Here is an 8,073-nt window from a genome sequence, read left to right as displayed (position 1 = left end):
TCTGACAGATCAATTCAGTCCACACTGAGAGCAGACGTGGGGCTGTAACACACACCCCGTCTCTTATATGCAGGCGAGAAAAATTCTTAATGGAAGGTAACTCCAGTGAACTTAAGGGGTCATTGCCTTTTAAATACTGGTGAGTTATAGAGCCCCATTATCTCATGCTCTGTGTTGGTTTGAGTTACTCGTCTCTGGCTTCTGTGTGCAAGGAGTGGAACAAAGATGTCAACGTAGAAACTACCATAGCCAGGGGTCAGCAGGGGGTTACCCAATTAGAGAACCCTTAAGAAACCACAGAAAAGAAAATAACTTTTCTGTCATAATAAGGACCCTTCCTACGGGAGACAGAACAATCACTTCTGTGTGTTAGTTTTCTCTTACAGCCGGTTAATCATGAAGCACAATGAGAAACACAGTAAGATTGTCTTCTGTGAATGACGGGCATTGGCGGTAGGTTGCCCATGGGATTCCTTGCTCACTAGAACAGCTGTTCGACGACACAACGCCCATGTCTGAGGAAAAAGTCACTCTAACAGGAAAGAAGACACAAAAAGCACATCAATGAATAGTCTATATTTGCATTTCCCTCGATGGACGTTTACGTGAGAAACCTCAAATGAGCTTCATACTCTTAGATATTCTCTTAGAATGTAGCGAGATCGTGATTATTGGCCAAAGGAAGACCTATAAATATCCTACCCATTCTTCAATGGGAAATCCAAGCCTCACGTCTGTGAAGGCTTCCTCTTTGTTATGGACTGAGGAATGGCTCAGGGAGGAGCACGAAGTCAGGATGTCAATGGCATAATCCCTACCCAAGATGACCAAAGCCCAACTGAGGCAGTGGCAGGGGGGATAGAGAATAGGCTTTAAATCCGAGTGAGATTTTGGAGGTAGAAAGCATAGGAGTTGGTGACTGGTTAGCTATGCAGGAGCTGAGATCACAGAAGCACTCTAGGATAATTGCAAACTTCCTTAAAATTCCATCAGTGTACATAGGAAGTAAGAAAGAAAAAGGTAGGGGCGCCCGAGTGGCTCAGTCAGTTAAGTATCCGACTTCAGCTCAGGTCATGATCTCCCGGTTCGTGGGTTCGAGCCCCGCATCGGGCTCTGTGCTGACAGCTCAGAGCCTGGAGCCTGCTTCGGATTCTGTGTCTCCCTCTCTCTCTGCCTCTCTCTCTCTCAAAAATGAATAAATGTAAAAAAAAAAAAAAAAAGAGAGAGAGAGAGAAAGACAGAAAGAAAGAAAAGAGGTATGTGGGGCATGGGCATGGCAGGAAAGATAACTGGGTGATATTCCAGACTTGTTGGGGAACCTACGGGGCTCCGTGGGGTAAAGTCTAGTGAGGAAGTGGAACCATGCCACCAGAAGTGAGGGTAAATCAGGAGACAGTGATTTAGATTCACCAGTACAAGCTGGCAGCTGATTCACGAGCGTGGGTGGGATTGGGCAAGGACAGTGTGATTGGGATAAAAGAGCTGCGAGTCCTCTGGTTCAAGGGCTTCAAAGCCATGTTTCTCATGCTATGGGGGAGGGAGGGGCAGTGAGAGGGGTAAGCAGGGGAGACTCGACTCTTCATTTTAAGTATTGTAGATCAGCCCTCTCTGGTTTACAAATGAGGACTTCCACTCTAGACTTCATTTGAAGAGAGGATCCTATGGCTCAAAAAACTTTTCCAAAAACCACTGCTCCAGCCCGTAAATTAACTGAGGTTTGTGAAATTGCTCTGGTGAAACAGGCTGGGGCATACCTGGCCCTCTGCAGTCTGAGCACTGCCCACAGAGCGGAGTCCAGGTGGTAGGAAACGCCTGGAGTCCAAGTAGGCAGGGAGGGGACGTGGTCACAGGCTGGCAAAGTCCCTGCTGGGATGGGAGGAAGATGAGGCTTAGAGGAAGTCAAAGTCCTGGCCAGGAAGGCTGCAAAGTGAGGTTGGACAGACAGGACAAGAACAGAGTCAAATGCAAGTAGCCAAGTCAACGCTGGGAAAGTCAGGAAGGGTGAGGACACAGCAAAGTGTGAGGCTGAGTCGGTGAGTGGTTGGAACTTTGTCTTCAAATAAAGAACGTGTGACAGGGCAGCTGGAGCTGTTGGAGGAAGCAGGTATGGCACTTTTAAGCAACTGAGCTATGTAACAGTCCTTACTCCAGGTAGAACAGGTCATCAACTAGCTCGCATCATTTAAGGGACTCTGGGACAGTCCAAGAGACACAGCTTTTGCCCGCTGTCCCTAGCTGTGAAATTAAAGTGCAAATACCCGTGGATGAGGGATTGCATTCTCTTACATTTAAAATTAAAGAGGCGCCTGGATGGCTCAGTCGGTTGAGCATCAGACTCTTGGTTTCGGCTCAGGCTATGATCTCACAGTTCAGGGGATCGAGCCCCATGTTGGGCTCTATGCTGACAGCTCAGAAGCCTGCTTCAGATTCTGTGTCTCCCTCTCTCCGTCCCTCCCCCCCTCACACTCCCTCTCTCTCTGTCTCTCAAAAATGAATAAACATTTTTAAATTTTTTTTTAAAAAGTGAAATTAAATTAAAATGACCGACAATGAATCAGATGGGAAACAGATGGGAAAACTAGAGAGGGTTCAAATCAAATCTTGTAATGAAACTGTAGAACTCATGGGATCACCCTTGACCTGAGAAAGTTCATGGGCACTATAAGTTCAAAGGAGAAGGGCAAGGGTTACTGAAAGTCAGTGGAGTAGGGATGTAGTTGGAAGGACAAATGGTTTCGGCCACAGTTTTGCACTGAACTCTGCCAATACCACCGACCATTGCTGGGACAACAGATCTCTTCTAGAGTCTGGAGCGAAATCTCCTTCTTCTACAAACTTCCCTGACTTCTTCCCTTCCTTGTTGGAAATCTCTGGGGTTAGAAAAAATGCCTTTTAGTCTGTTTGGTGTCATTACCCCTCTGCATGCCTCTATCTGCCTCCACCTCTGCACTTTGCCATCCACCCCGGCCTCTCAGTAAAGCCCTGCGCCACCACCCACACACCCCGAGGCAATAAGAAGTCAGTTCTCTCTGGATTAGGCTTTGAACCCATCTTTTTAAATCCCCCTCTACTCAGGATGATTTATCATCCCTCCTCTTTGTCCTTTATGGGTCCCTTTTATTAAAATCCTTGGAAGCTAGGTCTTGTCATTTTTAAATCCTTTTTCCAGAAATATAGAAGGAGAAATAAACCTCAAATACAGTGCCTACCTCATCATAAAAACCACCAGACCATTCCACATTTCCAAGCTTCTAGAAAGAAATGCCGAGACCACCTTAGTCACAATCTCTTCCCTATGCTTATCAACGTTCATCCTACTCTGTCTCTCTTTCCCTTGTTTCTGTATTTTGATTTTCTGATATTGTCTGGACCCAATTCCTGTAGCCCCCAAACCATTACCTCTTTGTTTTGCTATTTAAAGAGTTTGTCTCAATACTTTGTATTAAAGATGCAATATAAAAAGTAATTGCCTTGTATCATGGGAAGCCAACCATTTAAAGTGTTGTCAACCAGCGTTATTAAATGAATGTGCTAATAAAGTTTAAGATGAGTCATGTAAAGCGAAATTACAAATGGGCTCAGATGAAAGAATCAGCAAGAGCTCCAACCAAGCCTTGTAATGAGGGGATAGAACAGATGACGACATCCTAAAAACCCCATTTCTGTTTGGCTGGATACAGTTTGAAATAATGATAGGTCTATCGAAATGCGCCTAGAGTTCTCCTTTTATTTCAGCTCATGAGCCAAAGACCCTAACGTGCATCGATATTTGCCTCTGTAGATATTGAAACGGTGAGAGAAAACATTCAAAAGTGGCCCTCGCACCGCCCATGACACATCTCTCTCCGACACCTGTCAACAGAAGTGATGCTTGCCAGCAACTTTCCTAGTCATCAGGAAGGAGCATTTTGCTAATGAGAACATAATGATACCTGACTCCCTGAAGGAAACACTGACTGTTGGAAGGAATTCTAGAATTGGGGTCAAGAAATCTGGGTCCTAGTCCTGGCTCTGTCATAAGGAGATCTTGGTCAGATCATAAAAACCAGCCTGTGTCTCACTTTCCCCATCTGACAAAGGTAATGAAAGAAAGAAAGAAAAGAAAGAAAGAAAGAAAGAAAGAAAGAAAGAAAGAAAGAAAGAAAGAAAGAAAGAAAGAAAGAAAGAAAGAGGAAAGAAATGAAAGAAAGAAAGAAAGAAAGAAAGAAAGAAAGAAAGAAAGAAAGAAAAGAAAGAAGAAAGAAAAAGTAACCACTGTCCATCTATCTTATGGATTTACTGTGAGCATGGCTTGAAAAAAGTAGAAGGTGTCCCAGTTGGTGCTTAGTCTCATTATTATTTATAGCTTTCTGGACTTCTTCACCTGGACAGGTTTCCTGGAGCTTCCTCACCTCCCCCCTTAAAAGCAGGCAGTGCCGTAAATTTCATTTCATGTAGATAAAAACAATCTGGCCTGACGTGACTGAACAGGAATTAGACATTGAGCTGATTTAGGATTCGGTGTTCTCTCCTACTCTGAACCCTGTAATTATAGTGTGCTATAAACCACAGTGTAACATATTTGCTACGAGCATTCTAGCAAATAACATAGAATTATAGGGCTGAAAGGGCCCTCAGAGATCATCAAGTCCAACCCATTCATTTTACAGATGAAGAAACTGAGGCCCGGGAAGGTTAAAAAGCTTGTCTGCGGTTTGTACAAGCATCTAATGGCACTGGATTAGGATCCAGATGCCTGATTTCCTCCTCTTGTGGTCTTTCTGGTTGTAAAGCTGCCTTTGCATAATTCAGTTGAACTGATCTGTTGAGACAAACGCTCATTCAGAGATTCCTATCACAGTCGCTGCCCACTTCTGTTATCTAACACACATCTGTCACTCAAGAGTGGCAGGAATTCCTATTTTCTTACTGGCGTGCATTACAACACTGGAGAAACATTTTCCTGGAGAGGTCTCCCTGGTGGATTGAATTGCTGATGTCTACCCACTGATATCATCTATTCCTCGGAGGCAGATACAGTGGCACATTGATAAAGACCACAGGGTTGGACCCAGCAAATCCTGGATAGGAGTCTTGCTTCCAATTCTCTGGAGCTGGGATCTTGGGGGAGCCTTAGTCTCTTGCTGAGCACTTGTCCTCATCTGGAAAATGGCGTAATATTTCCGAAAACACTTTGTAAATGTTCAAGTGTGGTATACATATCGGTGCTTATGGCCTTGAAAGCCCAGCCGAATCCTTGCCTGTGGCAAGGTGTACAAGGGACACTTGTTTAATAATTCTGATCTCACGTTATGGGACCTGATGGCTCTGCTAGGCATCGCAGAAAACCCACAGACTTACTTCTCCCCGTTGGTATCTGCACAAAGGTTTCTTCTCCTTCCTCAACACTTTGAGAGTCTCTCTTTTGCTTCTTGGCTTGTAAGTGACAGACACTTGGTTCAAATCCTCTTAAGCAAAAAAAAAAAGGCGATTTATTGAAATGGTAGCAGGACAGCTCACAGAACCGAAGATAAGACAGTATAAGCAGGTGTCTGCAGGGACCTCAGGGATGGGAACTGGGGTGTCTCCCTTCCCAGGCTCCTCTGGCTTCTGTCACTGGGTTGGTCTAATTCTTTCCCACTGCAGGCAAGTTCCCCTCCACGCCACGGGTGCCCACGGCATGTCACTTTACAACCAGAGAGAAACCAACTCTGATTTGAGAAATCCTAGAGAAGACCTCTAGGTGGCTTGGCTGAGATCTGGTGTTGAGGAACGAATGAGTTCAGGCTCTATGACACAAGGCTGGACATATAACTCAAGTGTAACATTTTAACCCCCAAGCAAAATCATTAGCTCAAAAAACGGACTGTTTTTCTAGAAGTACACAAGGTCTGCTGGGCAGTCAGAAACAATAGATGTCTACCAGCTTTTACGGGCTTGTTTTTCTCCTCTGAGCACAGAACTCTCCCCTAAAACAAATACACATAACCAGTCTGATGATCGAAAAGGTAACTCATAAAGGAATAATAGCACATATTTACAATCAGAAACCTTCTGTATTAATCTTCTGTTGTGTCCATAAGGCCTAGCAATCCAACAGCTGTGCCGTGCAAGCAGATTGGAGTAAGACCCTTTGGAAGAGTTAGAGCGTGTGTATCGTTTCTCTTTCTACCTTGTCTTTCCGTTGCTTACCCACATCCTCCTACACCCAGTGAATCAAACACATGTCTGAAGTTTTAGTCATAGCTCTAAGACGGCTCCTAGACTTATAACCAGAGTCCTTGCAGACAGTTACCCTTTATGCTAACAAAAGAGTTGTCTTTGACTTTCCTTCCAGATCAGAGGCTCTCAAGCTTTAACATGCATTAAGAACTGCCTGGATGATGTGCTCACATAGGGACACGCTAACCCAATGGTTCCCAAGCTTGTCTGCACCTTAGGAATCACCTGGGACACTGTTCCAGTACCTAGGCCACACCCAAGGCCCGTGAAATCCCAGTCTCTGAGGGTGGCACACAGACGCTAGGAGATTTTTGAGTCTTTCTGGGGGTTTCTCATGTTCTGATTGCACACTAGGTGCCTTGAGGAGCTAAAAGTGCCTAGGCCCCATCCTAAATCAATTAAGTTACAATCTGGAAAGGGGCAAGATGAGATTATTGACATGATCCTGAGCATTCAAAGAAAAAAAAAAAAAAAATCCCCCAGGCGGTTAGTCTTAGTTCACCCCCCAGAGAGCCTAATTAAGAAGGTTGGGGGTGGGGCACAGGTATCTGCTTTAGAGCAAGTGTCTCCACCCCAGTGACTCTGACTCGGGATCTGCACTCACTCTGAGAAACGCTTCACTTACACCGTGGCCGTTCAAAGTGTGGTCTGGGAACCAACAGCGCCAGGGCTTTGTTAGAAATCTCTTAGCGTTCTCCAAACCCATAGGGTCTGGCAGAAAGGCAGAAGCCCAGGCCTCCTCTCCACCCCCAAATGCTGAATTAGAATCTGCATTTTAGCAACATCTGGGGGATTCACATGCAGATTAAATTTGTTTTGTTTCAGGAACTGTTCCTTTTCAGGCAACCTTATTTCCACTTTTTTTTTTTTTTTTTTTTTTTTTGCCTTTGTGGAGGAGCAGCTCTTTAAGATCCCTCCGTGGTTGGTCGTGCCCATTCAGTGGCCCCCACTGGTGGGAGCTGCAGACCAGTCTTCAGCGGCAGGCTGAGGGCTCCCGTCCTCAGTAGGGAACCTGCTGAATAGGCACCGAGGGCACCCACGCGCCTTCAGACCCAAGTGCGACTTCAGGCTGAGCAGCAATGAACTCAGGAGCCAGAGCAGGCCACTCACCCTGGAATTCTTCGGGGCCGCAGCCTCCCCAGCATCCACCTCATGAAGGCCACTGGGTGAGCTCCCTTCTTGGGATCTTACACAGGATTCATCAAGTTGCTCTGAAAACAGAAGGGCCCGGTGATGCCTAAGAGGCCCGAGCAGTTAGGAAAATATGCAGAAAAGCAGAGGAAAACATAGACCATTTTTCAAAACGTTTTCATTTCTCCTTAAAGCTCTGACACACCTGAATTATACTTGTGGCAAGAACTACTCTCAAACCCCACCCATTGGGCCAGAGACCCTTGTGGTGTTAGCGAATGACTCTCCCATCACGTAGCACACGACCTATGCTTGTGAATTCATCAACCAGCAGATTAGATTTAAATATCTCTTGTGCGGAAGTATTTATTAATACCGATGGCACCTTTGAATCATCTGGAGCTTTAAAAAATACTGAAGTCTGGGGCACTTGGGTAGCTCAGTTGGTTAAGTGCCAAACTCTCAATTTTAGCTCAGGTCATGATCTCACCGTTTGTGAGATGGACCCCCGCGCTGGGCTTTGTGCTGAGTGTGGAACCTGCTTGGGATTCTCTTTCTCTCTCCCTCTGCCCCTCCCCTATCAGCATACATGTGTTTTCAATCTCTCTCTCTCTCTCTCTCTCTCTCTCTCTGTGTGTCTCTCTCTCAAAATAAATAAACTTAATAAAAAAGTAAAATAAAAATACTGAAGTCTGGATCCCACCATGACAAGGTTTAATCTAATTGGCTGGAGGTATGGCC

The 8,073-nt window shown here is 45.3% G+C and overlaps 1 non-coding gene across 1 annotated transcript; it reads right to left on the bottom strand.

Annotated features, from left to right (window-relative positions):
- Positions 1–7,546: 7,546 nt before the first annotated feature.
- Positions 7,547–7,693, bottom strand: LOC122240663. Its single transcript, XR_006220435.1, has one exon. It is a non-coding gene; the product is annotated as a small nucleolar RNA SNORA62/SNORA6 family (small nucleolar RNA).
- Positions 7,694–8,073: the final 380 nt, after the last annotated feature.

The sequence above is a fragment of the Panthera tigris genome, chromosome B4 (assembly GCF_018350195.1).
Source record: "Panthera tigris isolate Pti1 chromosome B4, P.tigris_Pti1_mat1.1, whole genome shotgun sequence".
In the NCBI taxonomy this organism is placed as follows: Eukaryota; Metazoa; Chordata; class Mammalia; order Carnivora; family Felidae; genus Panthera; species Panthera tigris.
The sequence above is the reverse complement of the archived record's forward strand: the minus strand, read 5'-3'. Positions and strand labels throughout refer to the sequence as shown.